We start from the raw sequence: 25,636 nt of genomic DNA, 5'->3' as shown, positions 1-25,636 counted from the left end.
TGGTAAGTATAATTGAATACTACTTGCCTTAGGAGATTAGAGTTGCAATATGTCTTATATATCCTAGTTGATTGGATAATATACTTAATGGAACATACCTGAGAAGATGAACTGCTTATCTGGTTGTAGCATATGTCTCCAGGAAAGATAAGACACTTGACTATTTTTCCTCCCCAACTGATAGTTCTTGATAATTCACTTGTTTGTTCATTTGCATATATGAACTGCTTTATGGAGTCTTGTACACCCACTCATCAAGAGTAAAATGCAGAGAGAATCATCACGCAAGCAGTAGCGCTCTGACATCTCTGAGCTCCCCTGACACCCTTCACCAGCAGGTCATCATGGATAAAGCAGCAAAACAGAAGACCTTCTCCACATCCTGTGCTCTGTAAAAGGGCTGCAGCAGGAAAAGCCACAGCCAGGCGAGAACAGTCAGCCTTGCAAGGGACCTGGCCTGAACTGCAAGCCCTCGACCCGATGATTACGCATCTTGGCATGAAGTTAAATGTACAGATCCCTTCTTCACCCAGCAGCCCTCTGCTTGTCAGCCATTCTCAGAAAGACAACTCATACCTGCACAGTCCAACTAAGACTTCTTGTTAATCACCAATCATATCTAGAGTTCACGCTTACAAGAACTTTCTTCACAGGCAGAAACAGAAAGGTAGACATATTCCTAACCCTGGATTCAGGGTAGTAATTATCAATTCTCTCCTCATTCCAATTTGTTATGATGAAATTCAGGTGGGAGGTTCACTTGTTTCTGACACAGCCCATTATTGTACCTTAGACAATAATTGTCCATAACTTAAATTCTCAGCTACTGGCAATAGTTATTACTTAACAGGTCATAATACATACCTTATCAAAAACATCTGTACAGAAAGCCTTGCTATTTACTTATAACTGATCTGCTTTAAGAAGTGTTATGCAGGTACTATTAGCAGTATTTTTATTTGGTGGCATATCCCAAACACATCATAGATCAGATGATGAAGAGACAATGCCCATTTAGTCTTTTAATTAGATTTTACTCTTGAGGAGGCAGGCAGGGTAAGGAAAACAACCACCTGTTCTGTACCTTCCACCGGGAGTATGATCAAGCAACCACCACTGACCTTTGAGTGACTGTCCACACACATTTTCATCATAGCTGATTACAAGCAGAACCCACAAATGAGTAACCAAAGGCTGGACCTCAGCAACTATTTAACTGAGGACAGCAGGATAACTTTACTTAACGCATCAAGCCAGAATGGCACAGCAGTGGGGCTGTTTACATGGACAAGTGAGGCCACTCATGGGGACAACAGGAGGGGAAGAGGGTCCATCACAAGAGGCTACAAAACACCCAAGGAACCAGCACCCTTCAGCCTATGGCCAGAAGACAAAGTGCATGTAAAAAACAACTGAGATACCCAGCAATTTTTTTTTTTTTCCCTACAAGCTCTCCTTTGCTGATACTTAGCTGTCTCAGAAAGAACACTGGCAAAGAATACAGGGCATAAGCATTTTATTTTATGATCCTTCTTTTCAGCAAACCCTTTTCTTTAATGAACAGAGATGAGAGCTATTGTTCCGTGAAAAGATGCAGTCAGACTCCTCAGCAGCTACTTTGAGTCATTACATCCCAGAACTTTACTGAAAAGGTAGAAACAAACTCAGCATTGGGAACAACAGAAAAGGTGGAAATGGTTCTGGGTAGTCAAATCTTTGCTTTGAGAAGGGCATTTTAGCACCAAGAAACAAGAGTGGGGTCTGACTGAATAAAAGCTTCTGTCTGGTGGATTTGTGCAGAAGCTCATGGAGCTGCAGAGTAAAGGCTGTGTCCTGTATGTCTCTGAAATGTAGGCAGGTGGGCATTCATTAATAGCATGGTGCTCTCACAGGAAATAAAGACAGCATTTGTGGTGAACTGAGGTAGGAAACTTGCTGATACAAGAAACACTATTTCTGAAGCCATTTGGAAGAGTCATGGCCAAAGTCACGAAACCAGTCATATGAAAAAAGGGTCTACAAAACTTCAAAAATCCTGAAGAATCTTTAGTGCACTTTGCTGTACCACATTTCAGTCCTGCGCTACCTAAACCTCTAAGGATCAGAGAGGGGGACAGACTTCCCCCTTGAAGGTCTCAGGTTCTATGGAAAGATCTACTTTGGAAAGGTAAAAAGGCTCCAGAGAAAGATGCTGACAAAGGATGGAGAAAGAAATTGGGTTTTGGCAAACTCCTTTTTACTTACATTACTAAGGAAAGGGAACAGACACTTTTTACTGCCAACAACCTTGCTAGCCAGTAGCTCACAAAGAAATTACTTAATAGATTTAATAGGTGAATCATTTCCTATATTAAGTTACCAATAACTATAAATACAGTTATGACAGCTGAAGTCCCATAGTCTTGGTAGCAGGTCACCCAAGGGCCACATTTTCTCATACTAGCTGGTTCCTCATTTAAAGGTCAGTTTTAAGGGCTCAACTTTAAGAACTCACTGAGTCACCATTAGCATGGTAGAAACAGTTCATGGCTCATGGACATTACATCACTTAAAATTTCTGACACTTCTTACAACTGAAAAAAAAAAAAAAAAACATAAAACAGAGCAAAAAGGAATGGTATAACCTTACTTTCAGCCCTTTATTCAGTTAGTGTAGATGTTACTGAAGGCTAAAGACCTACTGTAATAAAGAATTTGTGTAAATCACCATAATCCCACATGAAATTCAACTGTATTTCCATTAGGTTTGGTGAAAATGCTGTAGGAATTGGATTTATACCACACAAAAACATTCCCATATTGAAGACATTCATAAAGGATCAGGGAATGTAGTCCTGATACTTAAAATACTCTACCTGTTAAAAATTTCAAAAGATTTCCTTTCCATTTGCTGCAAGCTATCAAATGTTGTGAACAAAACAGTTGTGATAAGTAGACTACAAGATCTAAACAGTAACAACTTGCTACTTTTAATACAGGTCAGTCTTTTAGAGCAGGATAGAGCCTATGAAAAAAAACTCTTCCTGTGCTCCTTTTCCTACTCTCTGTTGTTGTTTTTCTTCTCTCTTTAATGGCACTCCATATAAAAATCTAACAAAAGAATTGTTAAGTTTTACAGTCTACATCTAAAAATGTCTTTCAATAAAGTGAACCTGCAGGTGAAGTGCTTTGAAGAGAGTAACTGTTCCAACTTGGGCAAAATAATACAATTTTATCAGCATCAACAATAAAGAACAAAACCAAAATGAACGGTGAAAAGAAAGAAAAAAAAACATATGGCCATACCTTAAATCAGCTAATTGTGGCACTAAAGAGAGAAGAAACAGTATTTGAGGGAAGGGGAAGTCTACCCTACTATGATATACCTCATTTGGAGTGATATTTGTGGAATTGTTCCAGGCATTCTGAAAATAGGGAGTTTGATTGAACTTCTTTCCTGGAAGACTGCTCTTAAAAACATGGAATGTTTTTTTTTTGTTTGGTTGGTTGTTTTTTTTTTTTACTGTCTAGTAACAGTACAAAAAATGGAAGAACTGATTCACATAAACATCTTACTCAGAGGCAATCAGGAGGTAATAAGTAGTTTAACATTAACGGCATTTGTGAACAGAAAATTAAAATGTTTCAAAACAAAACTGATACACAGCACTGATACTCCTAAATGTTTAATGCTAACACCAAATGGACACCACCACACTGTGGTGGTGCAGTCCTCACCCCCTGGGCAGCTTGGTGCTAAGTGTGATTCCACCCATCTCCCCCCGGGGGGTATGTCCACCTGGAGAGATAAGGACTGCTAATGGCAGTGAATCAGAGCGTTAACGAGCCTGGCCCCTGCCCCTCCCTCGGAAATGGTTCTCACAGTCCCTCAGCTCCTAATGGTCTGGCACACCTGTACCAGTGATGGGATCAAATGAGAACAAGAACAGCTGCACCTTCATCAAATTCTTGTGCAACTGCTGGAAGATACCAGAGTAGTTCATTGTTCAAGCTGGGCCCGAGCAAAAACAAATGACAAAGTCAGTTATCTTGGACCCTATAAATCGCGACTCTGAGTGAGACCCTTTGAGCTCTCCTGGATCGCAGTGGGCCTGTGACCAGCAACTCCCCTGAGCTGGGACGCCTCTCGGGTATCAAAAACCTTAAGGTGTCGTCTGCTACCAGAGCTGACGGAAGGCCAGGGTGAAGTCAAACCATTCGAGTCTCAATTATTGCCCGTTGAGGAATGCCAAGGCACTGCGACTATTTGCTCTAAACTCAAGGAGGGAAAATTTACTTTGAGCTAGCTTCTCTTACTCTTTCTCTGCCTATTGTTGTGTGGGTATATAATTTATTTTATTGGATCTAAATACTTTGTTGTGTGTGTTTGCGTGTTTTTGTCTTTGTGTATGCGCACAAAAATATATATATATGTATTGATTTAAGATACCATATAGTAAGTTAGAGTGAATCTTGTCATCCTAGAATCTGTAGATAAGTCGCTATTTTAATTACGTTTTCCTGAATTATTTTGTACATATTTAAACTGGTTAATGATCAAGTACTATTAGTTATTAATAAATTTTGATTTGTTGCGAAATCATCACCATGCTAATACTTTCATCCGCGACACACGCTAATCCATTTTAAAACCTACAAGATCAAATTTCACCATGTGTGGCCTTTCCTCCATCTGAATACAAAGCCTAATTGAAACATAAATTTTAAATGAAACATGTATGTGCCACAATAAATAATAAAATAATTATAAAGTTGTTTAATTTTGATCTGTGTGTTTCTTTAGAATAGTCAGCGGCATAAGCAACACAAGTCTATGCTTGCCAATAAAGCAGTCAGAATATAAAGAACAATACCCATGAATGCTTTCAGTCTTGACTTATATATTTACTAGAGACTAAACTACGTAACTGATTTTCATTTTCCACAATAAATCCTCAAAAATGTCTTAAGAACAAAAGTTCAAGGTCCAGCTGCTCTTACAATCAACTTTATCTTTGAAAACAGTTGAAACAAATTAGGATAAAATTATTATCTTGAATTTTACTGCGGTTGGGGAACATGCTGTTTCCAAGCATTCCGATTAATTATGTCCCTTTGAATTTTCCTAGGCCATGCTGTGGTACAAGTAACCCATATGTTCTAACTAAGTGTATTTTTATAAGGAGAAATACGTTAAGCTGAGGGGAAAAAAAATTACATCTGGAAGGGTGAAAGTAAAAGGAAAATAAACAAATAATCAAAAATTTTCTGCTCTTTTGACTGTGAAGCATGTTACCTATTTGGCTTCACATCTTTCAGTGACCACAGAGAGAAACATTTAGGATCCTGTACTGATCTTTAAGAGAAGGATTAGCAAGATTTAGGAGTTGTAGTTTTTATTTTCATCTAGAGTCTCCCTTCCTGGTTAAAAACAGTGAGAGCACATGGATTCGCATGTCTTGACAGAGCTTTTCAAGCAAATTAAACTAATTTGGATGAGCTTACTTGATTAACAAAACCCTCAAAAGCTTCAAAATATTTTATTTTGATGGACAGAAAAAATAATACTGTATGAAAGAAGAAATTTGAGCATATTATTGAGCTAACAAGAAGCTTTCCATTACCACTTTGTTGATAAATGTGCTCAGGATGTAAACTCTACATTTGCCTGTATATGAATTAGTATATATTGCCCCTCCCCAATTCAGTGGCATGTAATAGTGATAAACAATTTCCAAAGAGTTGCGATCAATTACTTTTTCAATGGTCAACTTCTAGTTACAGAGTAAAATCTCCGGATTTTTTTATAAACTCAGCATTGACCTAACTCAGATTAACAAGAAAATGTATTAATGACTTCAGCTGAAAGAATGGTAGGCCAACCTCTGAAATTCTCTCTATAGGTGTATATATATACACAAGCCTACAGGATATATAGGAATATATATAGGAATATATATAGGAAACCCTATATGGCAGCTCCCATATACTAATAGTTAATAAAAATTTAAGTTATCGTAATGACAATATTTTACAATCAGTTTTGATTTAAAATTTTGATTACCTAACAATGATGACTGAATAATATTAGATGCTAACACGTAGCATATTCCAAGATCTTCTATCAGGTTAGCATGTACATTCATATATCACTGATATATAATTTATGAAACATTCCTGCACATTATCAGATTAAAAAAGTGTTTCTGCCTTTGTTTTTAAAACACAACGATAAGAAGCACAGAAGGACTTGAGGAGATGCAAAGACTATATCACAGAACAGCATTTGCTGGAGTAACATAATCCTATCTGCAAAATCCATCTGACCGAGTATTTGTTCCTTTGCTGCTAACTTGACAAGATAAACCATACAATAATACACCACGGCTCCAGAAACCACCTCATCACTTGTCTGCTCTGCACAAAGATCAAAGCTTCACAGCAACATATAAAGTTAAGGAAAATTATTTGGGGCTGTCTACAGTCACAGCTGCTTAAACAGCAATTCCTATAGGAGCACCAGACTCATTTAGGAGCCTACATCTTTGCTCTTTAATGATGCAAGTGGTTCGTTCAGTTCAGTACTGATGTGCTTTTGGAAGACCTTCCCCTTAATGCTATGTACTCACATTCTTGCAGCAGCGCTATAATCATAATGTTGTTTCAAATTGCTTACCAGGCTTTAAAGAATTTGCACCTCTTTCTCACAACCTGATTCAAAAATCTATTTCAGCATGTGAAAAACTTTAAGCACATCTGCATTCACTAAGAAACTTCCCCAGGATTACTGTTATGATAAGCATCAACCATCGTTTGTAGTAACAAAGATGTAAAGGAGCAGGTAAAGATAGAGTATGTTCAAGACATCCACTGGAAAGGTTTCCACAGTTTGAAAACGTAGAAAATTTGAAGTTTTGGCTTTTCAAGGAAACTTAATATACGTCTGCTGTAACCTTAGCGGTAGGAGTTACTACAGTTGCTCCTTGTCTTGTTTGTTAATAAATCACGAGAATAAACAGAACAAGAATATCTACAGAAGTGTGGTCATTAGAATAAAGTCCTTCCTTGCAAAATTTCATCCTTCTGTGTAATAATTATAGCTCAAAACCAAGGTTAACCTGATTATACACAGTACAACAAACAACATTTTAAGTATCAGCACCACATTGCTCCCAGTAGGCAGCTCCAGACAGAGTATGGACCAAGTTTAGACTATCTACATGTCGTGGCTTGACCTCAGAGGGCAACTGAGCACCACATAACCACTCACTCCCTGATTCCCCTCCTATGCTGAGGAGAAATAGAGCAAAAGGCTTGGTGGATTTTGCTCAGAGGGCAACTGAGCACCATGCAGCTGCTCACACCTCCTTCCCCCCCCAGAACATAGATGGAGGAAAATAATCAAAGGCTTAGGATTTGAGATAAGGACAGGGAAGGATGACTCACCAACTACAGTCATGAGCAAAAGATTCATTAGGGAAGGGAAAAAAAAAAAAAACAACATAAATTTAATGCAGACACTAACAACAACAACTTTTAACAGACAGAGTAGAACAGTGAGAAGCATTACCACATCTTGAACACACCTTCTCCCTACCCCTCCCTTCTTCCCGGGCTCAGCTCTGTTCCCACTATCTACCTCCTCCCCCCATCAGCACAGAGGCAGGGAATGGGGCGGTGCAGTCAGTGCTGCTTTTTCCATCTTGGAGAGGTAGGGACTCCTGGAACTTCTTCCCCCTGCTCCAGTGTGGTTCCCCTCTCACAGGACACAGTCCCCCACAACTTTTCTCTGACTTGGGTCCCTCTCATGGGCCGCAGTGTTTCCCTAGCGGCTCTGGCCTGTGACACCCCCACATGTTGGGGACGGGGCTGAAAGTTGCACATGTGAAAGCTTTTAATTTTGTTAAAATGAATTATCTGTAATTATTATGTTGTGAATACATAGAAGTATACTACTGAAAGACATTGAATATTCACAGTAATTTACCATTAATCAAGAAAAAAAACCTCGAAAGACAGGCTAGAACCCCATTACTGCAAAACCAACTTCCACCTTACATTAGTAATTTGCTGTGTAAAATTCAAAGCAGAAATAACAGCGGTGTGTGAGACCGTTTATTGACTAGGTTTGTATGCAGGTGTGGGACACCCTCCCAGAGCCAAACTACAACAGCAGAGGCTGCTTCTTCGCACAGGGTCCCGGCTTCCTTTGGGCAGTCACCTGGGACAGCGTGGGGCCCCCAACAGACCACATGTCAGCATCTGCTCCACTGCAGACCTCCATCCATCGTGGCAGCGGCCCTGCCGCTTCACCACGGGATACAGGGGGGTCTCTGCTCTGACACATCTCCTCCACCTTTCATCCTCCGTTCTTCCACTGACCTCGGTGTTCACACAGGTGTCATAACTCCTCCTCACAACTCCAACTCCTCCTTCCAGGTCCCTTAAATACGCAGAGGTGAAGCTAAATGGCTCGGCCTTGGTGCAGAGACAGGTCAGACTTGGAGCTGGGGGAGCTTCAAGAAGCTTCTCACAGGGGCCACCGCTGTAGCCACCTCCCCAGCTACCAAAAACCCCACCACTCACTCAAACCCAGCATACCACTGTTAAAGGAAGGAGGAAACGTAAATAAAAACAACATGCAAATTAAACCTATGGTGAAAGATCGGGGTGGCCATGATGCTGCAACACATGCTCAAGACTTTTGCATGACCATGCAGAGAGGTACAATCTGTGCTCCCTCTAATGTGCACAACAGTGCCTTGTGTTTGCTCCCCTTTTCTTTGGAAAGGCACCAAAAGGAGGGAAGATGGATGCATGGCCCCCCATGTCGTCACAGCACCTCTAAACGCTTGATACTAACTTGCTGGAAAGACTGCACACCCCTTGGGAACAATGAGCAGTCCAAAGAGGAGGTACAACTCAGTAAAATAATTTTTCATATATACCTTTTAGATTACGGTCATTTTGGGACAACTATTTCTTTGCCTTTTTGTTTGCTTGCAAAGTACCTATCCGACCTCTTATTGCTGTAAGAAACACCTGCATACAAACCTTGTCAATAAACAGTCTCACACACTGCTGTTATTTCTGTTTTGAATTTTACACAGCAAATTATTAATGTAAGATGTAAGTTGTTTTTGCAGTAATGTGATTTTAGCCTGTCTTTCGAGTTTTTTTTTTTTTTTTTCTTGATTAATGGTAAATTACTGTGAATATTCAATGTCTTTTAGTAGTCTACTTCTATGTATTAACAACAAAATAATTATAGGTAATTCATTTTAACAAAATTAAAAGCTTTCACATGTGCAACTTTCAGCCCAAAGATAATTTGCATTTATTCCAGTAAGACTACAGATCATGGAAAGGTGCCAGTACTTTTCTGATTGCCAGCTTACTCCTGCAGTTTTACAAGGATTTTATTTTTTAATTTTGAAGTCCTTTTATTCAACTTCCACAGTAGAGCAACATCTCAGCTTTTGAAATGATGCCCAAAATCATCAAAATCAACGCAAGTAATTTCTGTTTTAATGAGTCAGTCCGTATCTGGCATTCAACAAATACCCTTGGTAGATTCTGAAGAGGGTGGAGGGGCTTATAAGTTGCTCAAACTTGCCGTGCTGATTTGCAAATGAGCTGGCGGTGGCTGGGTTAGTTACTACTTCAGCTTCCTGTAAGACCTTCCGTAATAAGATGTATACTGGAATAAAGCCATACTCTGGTTTTCCGCCTTTTTAAAGTTTTTTTTGCATGTGCCATTCAGTGTGAAGACCTAACTTTGCCATTAATTTTTTGCACTTCCCTGTTGATTTCTGGTGAATCGATATAGCAGGCTGCTGACTGGAAAACAGTGGGCTGACTGCCGAGCCGGTGCCGTGACGGTGGAGGACAGGGAAGTGTCTGTCCCCCTGGGAGGCAGCCAGCAATTTATGGGTACACACCAGAGTCAACCATATTTCCCACATTTTAATTGACTTGCCAAGAGTTTCCACCACCCTATCTTCCTCTCTGTGAAAGAAATCAGTCAAAGAAATCGGTCATATAAATAACATGGTGAATAAAAGTTGCTTCTGAGGAGAAGCTTGGCAGAAAATAATCCTTTAAGGACTCAGATATTTTTATTTTTACCATGTCATTAAGACTCACATATTTCCATCCTGGATTTCCGAGACAGAAACACACACACACCTGCATATGACATATTCAGTGTATCTTATTTGTTGAGCTTCCTGTGGAGCACAAGAGCAGATCTGTTGACCCACTGTGGTTCAAGAGCAGACCTGGATTTTTCCAATTTGACCAAAGCACTGGCTATGAACAACACTACAGGATGTCTGGTGTGAAATTTTCCAGTTCAGCCAGAAAAGATATTCATCAGGAAAGTAAACACAGTTGGGGAAATATGGACACACAGTAGTCTTATTTCTGTCAAAGTAGAACACAGGAAAAAAAAAAAAAAAAAAAAAGCCTTCAAACATATTTCTGCCGGGTAATGTCAAATTGTACTATATAATTTTCAGGAAGCAATTCACACAATCAAAATCAAAACCAAGAATAGTAAATAGCTGAAAAGTATAAAACACAATAGATTCAAAACTGATCAATGAAAAACATATACAGAAATATATAGAAATCATTTTCTGCCACAAAATATAATTGAGACAGGTTGTTCAGTAAAATACAGTGTAAATTTAGACATCTATATGAATCCCTAAAAGATTTCAAAGTTGTCATCACTAAGGGTGGTAAATTTGACAGAACAATATAAAAAGTGTCTCTAATCAGTAAACAACTTTAGTTATTTGTGCATATTGGTAGAAGCAAAATAGTTGAGACTTCATTGCAGCCAATGCAATGTCCCTCAACTATCAATTAGAAAATTATTTATTTCATCAGTAAACAGCTATCATGAGACCACTCTTTCTTACGAGTCTCCAATTCAGATGAAGTGAGTTTTGGGTCAGCTACTGGGTTCTTCACACATTTTCTGCATAACGTGTATTTTAGTTGACTCCAGATGCAGCAATTGCTTTTAATTCTCATGCTGCATTACTACAGCGTAATGAGTCAATACTGCATGCTCATGCCATGACCACTTCTGGTTACATATCTTTCCAGTGCAATACCAAGTCTGACCTTACAAATCAATCCTAATTGATACTATTGATTCATTTGGAAAGAAAAGACACAAGCTTCCAAGGGAAGTCAAAGACTTGGTAAATAGATCATAATAGATCATAAATAGATAAAGAGAAGGAATCTCATAAGAAAAAAAAAAAAAAAAAAAAGAAGAAGAAACCTATTGGTTTGGGAGTACTAAAACACAATGTGACAAAATCCATTGTAAATATATCACCTGGAACATTACTGCCCTGGAGGGAAGATTAACTTATCTGTCTTCTCTACAGCGAGACTAAGCTTATTTGCTATGTATTGAGCTTTGCGTCATGCGCTATTCAAAGCAACTTTGAGGCAAATCACTTATCACTAATTGCTATCTGTTCACTGTGGTATGAATATGTACACATCAGTTTTTAGGGCACTTTTTCCTTATTTCATTTGTAATTTAAATTGACTCTCAAGCGAATAGGAAACATCCCTCTTTATTTCAGTGACATGTTCTTAATTATTCTTGGAGTTATAAGAGCTATAAAAATCAATGTTATTATTAAGACAAATATGTTTTATGTAAGTCACAGAAAATACTATTACAGGTTAGTACCCTTTTAAAACTGTGCATTATATTCTTAGTATTAAAAAAATCCCTTATATTAAAAGCACAATTGAGTCCATTCATAAATTGCAAGCTATCTAGACAGTTTTCTAAATGAATAGTCTAGACTTTGGGAAAACCCACTGATTCAGGCAATGGAAAAGTTGATTTTTCAAGTGAGGGAAGGCCATGCTTTTTGTGAAAGCAGAATTTAACTGCACAAGTTTGACTATCACACATGTTGTTTAAGAGAAGAACCATCCTCACAAAGCACACTTAGATCAAACCTCCATCCCACTCATCGAGGTCACTGTCTAAGCAGAAGCTAACTCAAAAAAAAGTTCCACTGGTATTTCTGAACATTTATTCCATTCTGTAATGATGGGCTGCAGAAAAATCACTATCATTCCATCCACTATTAGGAGTTGACTTAAATCACTGTGGTTCTATCAAAAAGAGGAAAAATTAGGTATATTTTACCCCATATTCTGAAGAACCAGTTGTTTATACACCACTTTTATAGTAATACACGCACAATATTGAAGAAGCCAGGCTGCACTTAGGTTATTCATAAAATCTGAAGAAATAACATTCTGGGAGAGAGAACAAGAGAGAGATTGTGTGGAGGCCATAGGTGAAAAAGTGTAAGTAACAGAGAGAGAGGGACAAAATATACCATCACGGATTAAAAATGGAGTCTTCAAACAAATAACAGAATACTGCAAAAAGTAAAGACTCTAACCCATGTGAGGCTAAAGAAACAAGAGAAAGAAGAGCTTTGGGAGACAAGGAGTATCACTGCAGTGAGCCACCAGGATCTGTCCTATCCCCTCACCCTGGTCTGTGCTGCCATTGACGATTTTTTTATCAATGAGGCTGAAGAGCTTCAGAGGAACAATTTAATGTAGTTATTTCTTGGCAAGGTGTTACTCGAAATTAAGTTCCTAACTTCCCAACTAACTGGAGACTGAAACAAGGAGCTGATAACTATTGGGATTTTCTTTCCTGTTTTGTTGCCTCTTTGTGACTTTATCTCCCTCATTCAGTTACAATTTAAATGTAAATCTGTTTAGGGTGCTTTATGCTAGTAACTCTACAATTTAGTATCGAAATACAGAGAGTCCATTTTAAGCGCAAAGTGCTCCCAAAAGGTATCTGTCATACTGCCATATTTTATTATGCACAAACATCAGTGAGAGAACGGAGAGGACGAATGCTCACCCATTATAATGCTTTACATCGAGGTTGTTTCCCTGGTTGTACAGGAAACTGCACAGCTGTGCGGTTGTGGTTAAGCTCTCAATTATATTGATATAAATGCTCATAAAAAAAGTAATTTTACTTTTAGGGTCATTAATACTGAAATGTAACGAATTTGATTCAAGCTACATCCTCTTACAGAAACATAAGATATTTAAACAGATTTCTTTAAGTATCCTTTTCATCTCTCAAAAATCTCCACAACAACATACCTAACTTCATAATTTTCCAGCAGTGCATTTTACAGATAGCTGATATATGGAGGCAGTGCAGCTTGCCTTTTAAAAGGGTCAGGAAATTCCCCATTGGCCAAGAACTCCTATCATCACAACCAGCTTTTTATTAATGATTTTAAAATATCATCAGCCATCAGGGTTAGCAGATAATGTTCAGAGTATCTATTTCATTAACAGGACATACAGGGCAATTTCAACAATATTTTCTTTGACTATGGTCTTATGCATCTTTGGCTAGAGACGACTTCCCTGCTCCATGCAGCATCACTGCAATAGCTGGCTGATCAAAAATAACAGTATTAATTATGTGATCAGCAACATCACTGTGATAGAATGTGTAAGATGCAGCTTTTGTTATTTAACACCAAGTATCACATAAGTATTAACATGTAAATAGCAAAGCACTTTTCCCACTTGACATGAACACAAAGTTCTTGGGAATAAAAGGCTCTGGGTAGAAATTTCTAGTTAACAGAAAGCTGAGTTCTGAAATTTCTCCCTATAACTGAAAATTCAGCTGATACTCCCTTTGGTCCATTTTAAGCATACACTGTGGAAAAAAATGTTTCTGTCCTCAGTACACAATACACAATTACAAAGCAAGTTCATAAAAAAGCTTTTGAGAACGCTGAACATACACCACTAATTGGTAAATATCAGGGTGATAGTGAAGGAAATCTTAGGATATATATGTATCTACTTTACAAACAACAAAAAAAGCAGTGAGAATTCATCTTGCTTTTCCCTTAAAATTTGTTTCATGAAGGTCTGTTCAAAACACCAGGTAAAGCAGCATTACAAAAGGTATCACATTAACAACCAATCAGTATGATTAATTTTTTATAAAATCTAACTTTGCTTAGAGAAGAAAAATCAATCGTAATTTAGAACAAGAAAACAATTCAGAGTATGGTCTTATGACTTCCTTAAGTGGTATGTTTGTCCTATATGCAGGTTGCAATCTCCTGAAGCCAAGTTTATTTTGTAAAATAAAACGCCTGTGATCACATGCTGCACTAAGCTCTGTGAGATGACCAAGATGTGCAGCATTACTATTGCAAATTAGTTCAATTTGTACCTTCTTTATCACCTATATGATGGCAGATAAACTGATATTTTTCTCCCATACAAATATTGTTCATGAGATTATTAAAATAAATTTGATATTCGTAATTATTTCCCTCCAACCCAGAGTCTCATGCCTTCAGGAATCTGGTGAGTTGATCCTGGCTGGACACCAGGTGCCCAGAAAGCCCCTCTATCACCCTCCTCAGGTGGAGAGTGGAGAATAATGTAATGAAAAGGCACATGGGTCAAGACAAAGACAGAAAGACCACCCAGCAATTACTGTCATGGGCAAAACAGATTCGACTTGGGAAACTTACTTATTACCAGTCAAATCAGAGCAGGGTAATGAAAAATAAAACCAAATCTTCAAACAACTTCCCCCCCACCCCTCCCTTCTTCCCAGGCTCAGCTTCACTCCCAAATTCTGTCCCTCCTCCCCGCCAGTGGCGCAGGGGGACGGGGAATGGGGGTTGTGGTCAGTTCCTCACCCCTTGTCTCTGCGGCTCCCTCCTCCTCAGCGGGAGGACTCCTCACACTCTGCCCCTGCTCCAGCGTGGGGTCCCTCCCCCGGGAGACAGTCCTCCATGAACTTCTCCCACGGGAGTCCTGCCCACGGGCTGCAGCTCTTCAGAACTGCTCCAGCGTGGGTCCCTCCCACGGGGTGCACCCTCCAGGAGCAGACTGCTCCAGCGTGGGTCCCCCACGGGGTCACAGCTCCTGCCAGCAAACCTGCTCCAGCGTGGGCTCCTCTCTCCACGGGGCCGCAGGTCCTGCCAGGAGCCTGCTCCAGCCTGGGCTTCCCACGGGGTCCCGGCCTCCTTTGGGCACATCCCCCTGCTCTGGCGTGGGGTCCTCCCCGGGCTGCAGGTGGGCATCTGCTCCCCCCTGGACCTCCCTGGGTGCAGGGCACAGCCTGCCTCGCCATGGGCTGCCCCACGGGCTGCAGGGGAATCTCTGCTCCGGCCCCTGCAGCCCCTCCTGCCCCTCCTGCTTCCCGACCTCGGTGTCTGCACGCTTGCTGCTCTCACATATTCTCACTCCTCTCTCCAGCTGCAGCTGCAGAGTTTTCTTTTCCCCCTTCTTAAATACACGATCCCAGAGGTGCTGCCACCGTCGCTGCTGGGCTCGGCCTTGGCCAGCGGCGGGTCCGTCTCGGAGCCGGCTGGCGTTGGCTCCATCGGGCACGGGGGAAGCTGCTGGCAGCTTCTCACAGAAGCCACCTCTGTACCCCCTGCTACCAAAACCTTGCCGTGCAAACCCAGTACAAAGAAATACTCAGTAAACCAGAAACAGATTTCTAAAGACCCCTGCCCATGTCTCACATGCTGGATTGAGTTTCCAACTCACTTTTGTTTAAGTTGGATTCAGGTGTTTCAGTGCTCACGCAGCTGTAAGCAGTATCTTCTCATTTGTATGTGTCTGACTTAATTTGTTTCCAGTTTTTCCTAAACTTCAGAGGTAAGATATAAATGTCAATACAAATTAAACTCTGGCCAATGCAAATCTCTGTAGTCTTTTATTTCTATTTAAAAGCAAACAAAAAATAACAAAAGAAAGAAACGAAGAGAGAAGCAGGCTGCAATCTCCTCTGACTTCAGTTTCAACATAACCAATGAAGTCAAAATATATATTATCCTGAGTTTAAACAACTATATTCCCTCCACTAATTGGTAAATGTGAAAATAATCATTAATGTTCTAATGTGCATAACTGACACTTCCCTAATTTATGAAAATTCTACCAATGTCTTGTAAATACTCAGTCCAGCTTCTCATTTAATGTCTACTGAAATATCTTTAAATTCAAAGAGTCTGTGGAAGAGATTTGTAAAATGTAAAGTTTACAATAACAGGAGATTCAGATCCTTTTATTTTATTAACAGTTATTTTTTAAAGAAAAAATCTAGATTTTCTGTGCAACTAAAAGAGCAATCTATGGCAATTTCCAAAGAACCTGTGTAGCATTTCAGGCTTCTCACTATTTGAATGAAATATGAAGGCAGAACAATTAAGTATAAGCGGACAGAGTTTATGCCTTCCTCATTTTGAGCAACAGGAAGTCTATCCACATATTTCTTACCACAGCAGTCCATGGCTCCAACTTATAAACACATGAAATATATTTAATGCACATTAAGAAAGGTTTGGGGTTTTTTTTATATATCACTCTTCAAGTTTTTGTTTAACTTCCAAAACACCTTTGCAAAACAGACCATGACAGTGTGAAATCTGGGACTAGCTCTATTCTCTTCTTGCATCCTCCCTCCTCCATTTAGATCTGCTGCATTACCTCCCACCACACTGTTGTGCCCACGACAAAAATCAGACACGTCCCATCTTCAGCATTTATTTCAATTGCTTTTTAACAGCTCCTTGCAGTAACTTTTCTTTTTTTTTCCAAGAATGTAATCACACTTCAGCAGACATTCAGCAAACAGCTGCCATATTAGAAGTGAAGGATATATTACAGGGTTTTTATCTTTATAAAGTTTTATAAAAGCTACATGCAAGATTGCCGTCTGCCTTTTCAAACAGTGCTGCTAAATAAAGAGGTATAAAACAACTGCTTTCTGCTTTATAGCTTACCGTCTCTGAATTTCCTAATGAATGAAAATTAAATGGGCATGCTGGCAAAGGGCATGACCTTCATTTCTGACTCTCCCTAGTTTCAGCTATGAGGTGAAACCTCTTCTAAACCAGGCGAGTGGTGCACACCCTAACTCAGAGGTACAGAAATCACCAACCCTGCACTCCTCAAAGCTCCTAATTCTCCTCCTTTTGCCCTCTCCTCCCAGCTATCTCCCTGCATGGCGATATTTTCCTAGTTATATTTTAACAATAACCACTGGTGTGTATCCAGAATCCCACACAGTTAAATGCCAGGGCTGTTCTTAGTTCTGGATTTACTCACGAATTTAATTTTTATTTCTTGGCACTGGGGGAGGAGAAAAGAAAGGAAAATGGTGAAAATATACTCTTAGCAACAGATTTTTCAAAAATACATAAATAACACTCATTGCTCAAAAAACATTAAAGAAATTACATTCTACAGCAAACTGCTAGTAGTAGCAGCTTAAAACAAATTCTGCTAATTATACTTTTCAGAAAAAACCCTGTGGTTAAGATAACTAATCAGCTGGGAATATTATAATCTGGCACAGAAAGATGTCAATTGAAGGAGGAATTTTTAGCATGGCTTATGAGCTGGAATTGGGACAGCTACAAATGTTTCAGAGTATTTGGCAATATTTGAGGAAGGGCTAAGTTTTAAGTAGGTTGAAAAAAGAAGAAAATAAAACGACTTAAACCTATCAGCAACAAAACAAGACAGTTGGGGGAAAATTATATATAAATATATATATATAAAAGTATAAATTTTTAGCACTACATATACATAAACACTATACATACAGACACACACCCACTCTATACATATATTTAGTGCTAAAAAACAGGATTCCAATGTTCCAGTATTCTCATTTTCACTGGAAAAATCACATAACCCCTTTGTGACTCACTGTATCATGGGCAAAAGCAAGGATAATAAGCATTTATAAAACTCTGAAGTATGCTGGGATACTTCAGTGTCTAGAAATCCTCAGAAACCTAGAGAAAAAGCCTCTGGTTGGCAGTTAAAACAAACAGATCAAGAAACTGCACCTTCCCTGATATGACGTTACACATAAATCCTTTAATAAAATCCCTACTGCTGTTTTCTTGAGTCAGGTCCCAGCTTCTCTGTTCTGTCCTGTGTCACACTGGACACAGACTGGTTCAAATTGGCAACATGGACAGTGGGATTGGGCACACCCTCAGCAAGTTCACCGATGACCCCGAGCTGTGTGGTGGGTGACACGCTGGAGGGCAGGGATGGCATCCACAGGGACCTGGGCAGGCTGGAGAGGTAGAACCGGGCAAACCTCATGGAGTTCAACAAGGCCAAGGGCAAGGTCCTGCCCGTGGGTCGGGGCAATCCCCAGCACAAATCCAGGCTGGGCGAGGAGTGGATGGAGAGCAGCCCCAAGGAGAGGGACTTGGGGGTGTCCGTGGGGGGAAACCTGTGAGCCAGCAGCATTGAGAATTGGGGATGTTCAGTCTGGAGAACGCTCTGGGGAGACCTTCGAGCATCCTCCCAGTACTTGAAGGGGGCTACAGGAAAGGTGGGGAGGGAATCTTTATTAGGGGGTGTGGGGATAGGATGAGGGGTAACGGTTTTAAACTGAGGGGAGAATTAGATCAGATATAAGGAAGAAATTCTTCCCTGTGCGGGGGGGGAGGCGCTGGCCCAGGGTGCCCAGAGCAGCTGTGGGTGCCCCCTCCCTGGAAGGGTTCAAGGCCAGGTTGGATGGGGCTGGGAGCCCCCTGGGCTGGGGGAAGGGGGCCCTGCCCGGGGCAGGGGGGTTGGGACTAGGTGGGCTTTAAGGTCCCTTCCAACCCAAACCATTCTATGGTTCTATGAAATTGGTCATATATTTAATGATTTTTCTTCTCTGTTATACAGCAATAAAAAAATAAAACAATATTTACCCTGATAATGAAAACTCTGAATAATCTTGCCTGTGATCAGAATACTTGGCACTGCACTTAGTTATGTTGAAGCCAAACTTACCCTTAGTTGTGAACTAGAACACCAGGTTCTGTAACTGGGGCAGAGGAACCCAGGCAAAAACAAACAAAAAAACCCCCCACAAACAGAAGAAAACAGACAATGCCCACAAAAAAATAAACAGAAACAAAACCCCAAAACCACAAACCACTCCACACACACACACACAAAAGACACAAAACAAAAGAAAGACAAAAAACCCTACCACCATCAACAACACAAAATCAAAGCCAGAAAAGCAATCTCTATAGGCTGACGCAAGCAGTCACAGTCAGCAGCTGTTCCAGAGTTTATAAGCACTTTGTAATACAAACCCTAACTCCAGAAAAGGAAAAAGACATAAATGCCAAAGAAATTTCAACTTTCCTCTGAAACTCTAAGGAGAGGTAACATTTGTAATTACCCTTATGATACTAGCAATTCACATAGTCCCTGTAAATGCAGAGTCTGGGATACCAGAGTTAAAAACCTGCAGAGGAACATCACTAAAGGGGATTTAAACCATTTTGGCATAGAGACAACACAAAAAGAGAGAAGTGATAAACATTTGAGAGTAAACAGAAAAAATATGGAAAAGTGCTATGAAAACTTCAGGTAGTCACCACCATTTTTGAATTACAGCCTCCATATAGCAGTATCATCATCAAAATAACACTTGTACAACATAATTCGTAATTTTTATATAACACATAGTTATGTATTATTATCTGTCCTCAGAGATCAATAAAGAAAAAGTGTCCTTGGCCCACACTTGGCCCTTGCACTGAAAAAGTACAGTACATGTTACAGTCTAAAGACTACAAAGAGATAAAATTGGTACAGAAATGCATCATCTTTTACTGGATTAGTTAATATGATTTTGGGGAAAAATCTCCCAAAAGAGTAAGATATAGAGCTTTTCAGACAGCTTGTATGAACAATACTTGCTTGTATTTTCCATATCAATCGAGAGACATTGCCTATCCCTACAAAATACAACAGTTTCCAGACCTGTAACAGTAGAATTAATGAAGATGATGCTATATAATGACAGCATTGCTTCATTTAACTTCCTTTTAAGGAAAAAAAGAAGAAAAATATCTTTGGATATCCATGCATATTTAAGGAGTTCCACAGACTTTAAGTTATTCAGTGGGATATATGAAGTATTTATACTCGAGGCTAATAAGATCATCAGGGGAATAACCACTAATGATTACAAGTCAGAAAACAAAATTTACAACACTGAATGGCACTCAGGCTGAAATGATCTGGCATATTTAGGAAAGATCACATACCAATTAACTAGCATCTTTAAGGAGTTTATGGAAATGTGTAGTTCTGTTTCTTAAAAGGTAATAAATACATTTCATGTGATTAACAACTGGTGTATTTGCCTGTGTACATTTTATATGACCTCTTTCTTTTTTTTCATCCTTGTTTAAAGAATTACGATAGGATCTATAGTGAAACTGAAAAGCTAATGAAGCAAATCTATAGCTTCTAAATTAAAAAAAATAAACTAATGGATAATAGATGAGAAAGACAATTAATGGGTTGCATTAAGTAAAAGATTTTCATTAGTACAGGCATAGAGCAAAGGCAGAAATTTACTTCCATTTACTTCAATCTAAAAGCAGTAATGTAGATCCATAGAAACAAAAATTACTCAGAGTGGAGCTAGGACAGTGCCAAGCAGCACTCATGTAATAGGGAAATGCTTATGAGAGAAAGAGTATGAAGGTCATGTTCTAATTGAAGGCTAATTGATCCTGGTCCACTGGAATCAATGAGCTCATTACCATTGACTTCAGTGACAGCAGCCTGCAAAACGCAGCCATTGCAGCGTCCGCTCTCAGGGCACACACCAAACCCCTCCGGCCGGCAACGGCTCCTCTTTCAGCTGAAGCAACGAGTGACGGCAGTGGTAGAGAGCCAGCCTTGAGTAACACCGCTCATCATCTATCACACTACATAGCCCTTTATGCTTGGTAGTTTGACTTAGGGAAAATCACAGAACTCTGAGCTGCAAACTTCCTGTCAAATCTGGGATATGGCATTCATGTTGGAGTTTTAAATGAGGAATTTACAGAATATTGAAAAAGTCTGTATGTGCTACCACAAGCAGCAAGAAAATGAGATGATACAGTAAATAAGAAACAATTTTTTGGTCTGATACACACAAAAATTTCGAAGTTATCTTTGAAGCAAGATGGGTCATTACAAGAAGTGACTTTTGAATGATATATTTTTATTCTGGATCTTCCATACATTGGCATGCTCTTGAAAGACTTACTTTAGGACTGCTCATAAAGAAAGCATTAGTCACTTCTAGCCCTATTACCAGAACTGTTACACCTTTTTCCCCCGGTATAATTACTATACGATCTATCTCTTGCTTCTTTTTTTACAAGTGTCAATTTGACTGTGACTCAAGTCAGTTATTTTCTGAATACGTGGTTGCCATTGAAATGAAGCCACATTGTACGGATGAGTTTGTTGCTTTTGTTGCTTCTCTCAATGAATCCACTTTAGTCTCTTACTTCATTTCTGGTGACAATTTGTGGTGCGGCTGGAGGTGCATTGAGCCATCACCACAGGACTGTCGGCCATTACACTTCTAAAGACAAACATCTCCAGCTTTCAAACTCCAAAGCACAGATCGTTAGAAACTGCCCATTGACAATAAAGTTAACACTGCATTGGGGAAGAAATGTATTTCACATTGAATAGTGACAGCAGAAGCACACGGGAGTGTTCCACGTCTATTAGTGCTCCATGTATTGATGGGGATTATTTTTCCTGTATCATTCTGTTTTATCTGTTTCTGATTTTCTGTCACTGCAAAAAGAAGTTGCAATAAAGGCTATTTCAGATCGAAACTCAGAACAGGAAAAAGTGCAATTTCAAAAGGAAAAACAAAGCCCGGCACCGCACAACAGCCATCCCAGGCTGAACCATTCCCACCCACACAGAGCCCCTGAGCCTCTTCCCAAGAGCGCAGTCCTCTGTAAGGAGCTCTACCAGAGCCTGCGGGTACAGTCACACCAAGTGGATCACCATGAAGAGACCTGTCAACTCGGATCACGCACGGAGCAGAAGAGCTGTGCTCACAGTGCTGTGACCTCCACGGCAGTCTACGCACACGGGTGGGAGCTGGCTGCCCTGCAGAAATCACTAACATTTCTCCATTCACACTCCCATCTCTTTCGCTCGCAGGATAAAGGAAATTAAACCGATTTGTGGTCTCTGTTCCCACAGGGTGGATGTGGAGTTAATGAGGGTCAGAGCCTGCTTTTTCATGGGATATGACTCAGTGCTGCCAGGAGAAGAGCAGCCTCCCACTGCCCATATCTTTCTCCCTCTGCTGTTCTGGCCTCAGGGTTCCACCTCTTCCATTCCTCCAAGACACTGGCACTTGCCAGATCTTCCACTGAATCAACTAAATTGCAAGCCCTGTAGGTAAATGTCCATTGAAAAAAAAAAAAAAAACAAAAAACAAACCCAAACCAACCAACCAAACCAAAAAAACCCTTTCAACAAGTTAAATTTGCTCATGAAGCAGTTTGTTGGGAATTGGGATGAGTTCTAAATACTCCGTGGGTCCATGGCCAGTGTTCTGGCAAGAAGAGGAGGGACAGGCTGGGACAGCAGTGGTGGTAAGCAGCTGCAGGCTCTGGTATCCCATGCTACATTCCCACACAAACTAATGTGCTATTGAAAACAAAACTCCAGCATAAAGAGAATTTCCCTGCATTTCATTAGGTGCCAGCAACAGCATTCAGTTTTCCAATGGAAACATGGAATCCACATTGCAGAACCGTAACTGAAAGTTAAAAGGAACCCATATAAAAGCATTTTGTTGGTAAGCATAAATGTATCTCCAATCAATTGCCTACAGAAGATCCTGCATATCTTATTCACTTAACCACTAAATCAAATTAAAAATTTAACATTTTTGCAATATTTTTTTTAATATCCTCTAAATAAAATACTACATGCACCCATGCTACATATACATTTCAGTGATTTCATTCAGTACATTCAATGACACTGCTGTTTACTTAGATTCTAAAACATTAGGGTATTTTATTTCTGCATTTGCTTCCTTTTTGCTGTCTCTGTCGATTCTTGAACAATTACAACTATTTCTACTCCCATCTTCCAGTTATTATCCCTAATGGTCACACTGAGATAATGAAATCACCTCTAAAATGTAACAGTAACAAAAAAAAAAAAAAAAAAAAATGAATAAACGTGTTCAGATTTCACTACTAATTCAACATGAAAATGAGAATATATATTCAAAGTCTTTTTGACAGAAACACCTCAATTCCATCAGAATTGGGAGTCCTGGAGCTCAGTATATACCAGATGCAAACTACTGTGTCTCCATGTTTCAGGTCAGTTCTATATAGCACAGTCCTTGGCATTGGGTTTGCACTGAAAGGGCTGCAGTGCCCCATGTTCTGGTGGAACAAAGCTGGTTGAAACAACAGTAACAAACTTATGAAAGTGCTGGAAAACAACAAGAACAAAATAACCAACCTCAGGCACAATTAAATAGAAAAATTTTCAGCAAAGTTTTTTAAAATTAGCATGTTCCTAGGTGATTTCAAGATATCTGTTCTGGTCTGCTAAGAAACAATCAAAAGAATCGGTATTATAAGCCATGGATGTGGTGTTTATGCACAGTCCGCTGTTCACTCTCCAAGAGCGTAATCATTTCTGGAGGGACCAGGGCATGCAAATGTATGAGCTCTGATTCCGAAACCACAGCCAGATGTTGCAGACTTATCATTAAAATCACATGGAGAGGCACTGTTTGCAAAACAATTTCATCCCATAATCTCTTGACTGGTGCTTGAACACAAGCCCAGTTTGCCAACTGGCACCAGGTTGGGAAGGCTCTTGAGCAAATTGGCACATTGCTAGCCCTCACTAACACAGCACACTCCTTTCTCCCTTCTTCACCCCTGGTGCAAAGGGGCAAATGTAAGCTTTTTCTAGAAAAAACAAAATCACTTAAGATTTCATCCCCATCTTCATATTTCTACCACTGTCTCCAGGGTCTTCCTCTCCAGTGAATCACAACTTCTGAATATGTTACAACGCAAGGATGGCTGTTCCTAATGTGCAGTGTAACAAATCTCTGTATTTGAAAGCAGCCTCAGCCTACTATTGTACACCTTTCCCTCGTTTACTTTGCCTTTTAGCAGCCAGTATTTTCAAGTAGCATTAAAGCTTTCCCAGGCCTCTGTGAACAGCAACTAAGAAAGAACAGGGAGCAGAACCTGTTGTACTTTATCTCCATCCTATTCTTCATTTGAGGGTAAGCTTTTTCAATTTTATACTCCAGACAGACTATTGAAACTTTTTTCTGCAGGAGTTTATAATTAGTTTTATACAACAGTGTATATGTTCAGGTCACATTGGTTAAAGGATATTAATGTGTGCCCTATCTATTTTGGTGGGTAACGTTAAAACTACTTTTGTTTTCTCCACAACCTTCAAGCAACAGTAATACATAAATAGGACCAGATTGTTTTGGAAAAGCTACCATCTTGAATAAAGTCACTAGACTGTATTGTTGTGGAACAAACTATAGGATCTACTGCCATGCAGGATTTTCTGGTTTTAAATCAATGTCCTTTCTCTTTTACTAAACGATAGCTGTAAGATATGAGTATAGCAAAGCCACTAAGAGTACAGTTATTCCACAGATAAAGAATTCAAATAATGATTTTAAAAATCAAAGATTTTAGTTGCATTGGAATAGTAAGTTTTCTCTGAATCTTGTACAATTGCCACCAAAACAGATTTCCTGAACTGAAAAATACGTAGTTGAATACTATTCTACTTGAAAAAATTTTGAAAGCACTTCTGTAAAATTAAGTCCTCCATAAACTACATTCCCACTCCATTAACCCTCAAATAGTTACAAAAAATTACAACATAATTAGTAATTTTAACAATGATACTTTACTACAAAGGCCCTATGGTATTAAGAAGCGTTGTATGATTCTTAATATTTTTTCATCTAGTATGTTCAATTCCTTTTCAAAGATTTAATCTCTGTGACACAGATGCTGTATTACAGGAAACAAATACACTAAAAAGATACATGAAGGGAAAAGCCAGAGGTTGAAAAACCTACAGTTAAGTTTGCAGTTTACAACCTAACTTTTTGTGGCCCCACATTACATTGAAAAAAAAGATGCTTTTTAACAAACCATCAAGGATCTTCCTTTTCCTTCCCTATACCCCACAACCAAACTCCATCACCCACAGCTGTAAGAGCAGCGGGACGTGGGCTTTCAGTCTCAGAGGCTGCAAGCACAGCAGCTGGGAAATGGTGACCACCAGAAATCACCCCCAGCAGAGATGGGGTCTGGGTCTGCAGTGGCACAGCGGCCTCCCCGGGGCTCTGCCTTGCTGGCACAAGCAGTGGCTCGGTTGCCCAAACTATTCTCAGGAAACAGGATTTCAAATCTCCCTTTGGTCCCTTCCCATCCCCTTGCCCTGGCAAGGCAGGATGAAGGGGAAGGCAGGATTAAGAGATACCTTAGTTTAATTTAAAAGATGTTAAGTCTGTCACAGCCTAGAAGAAGAACAGCAGAAAGTGAACTGAGGTGCTAAAGCAGGTGAAAGGCCATTTACGATTAATAACAACTTGTATTTTTCATCCTTCCATAACTTTAATTAAAACACAAAAAAGCAGATATGAAATATAGTCCTTTACTTTGTGGGACTGAGATAAAAAGCACATTAGTGCTTTCATTCACAATTCAGTGCC

At 39.7% G+C, this 25,636-nt stretch overlaps 1 protein-coding gene across 1 annotated transcript in view; it reads right to left on the bottom strand.

Annotated features, from left to right (window-relative positions):
* Positions 1-25,636, bottom strand: part of LRP1B (LDL receptor related protein 1B) — a 754,159-nt gene that overhangs the window by 528,051 nt on the left and 200,472 nt on the right. The gene's annotated exons all lie outside the window — the stretch shown is intronic.

This window comes from Tyto alba, unplaced genomic scaffold (assembly GCF_018691265.1).
Source record: "Tyto alba isolate M040663 unplaced genomic scaffold, T.alba_DEE_v4.0 Super-Scaffold_7, whole genome shotgun sequence".
NCBI classification, from domain to species: Eukaryota; Metazoa; Chordata; class Aves; order Strigiformes; family Tytonidae; genus Tyto; species Tyto alba.
The sequence above is the reverse complement of the archived record's forward strand: the minus strand, read 5'-3'. Positions and strand labels throughout refer to the sequence as shown.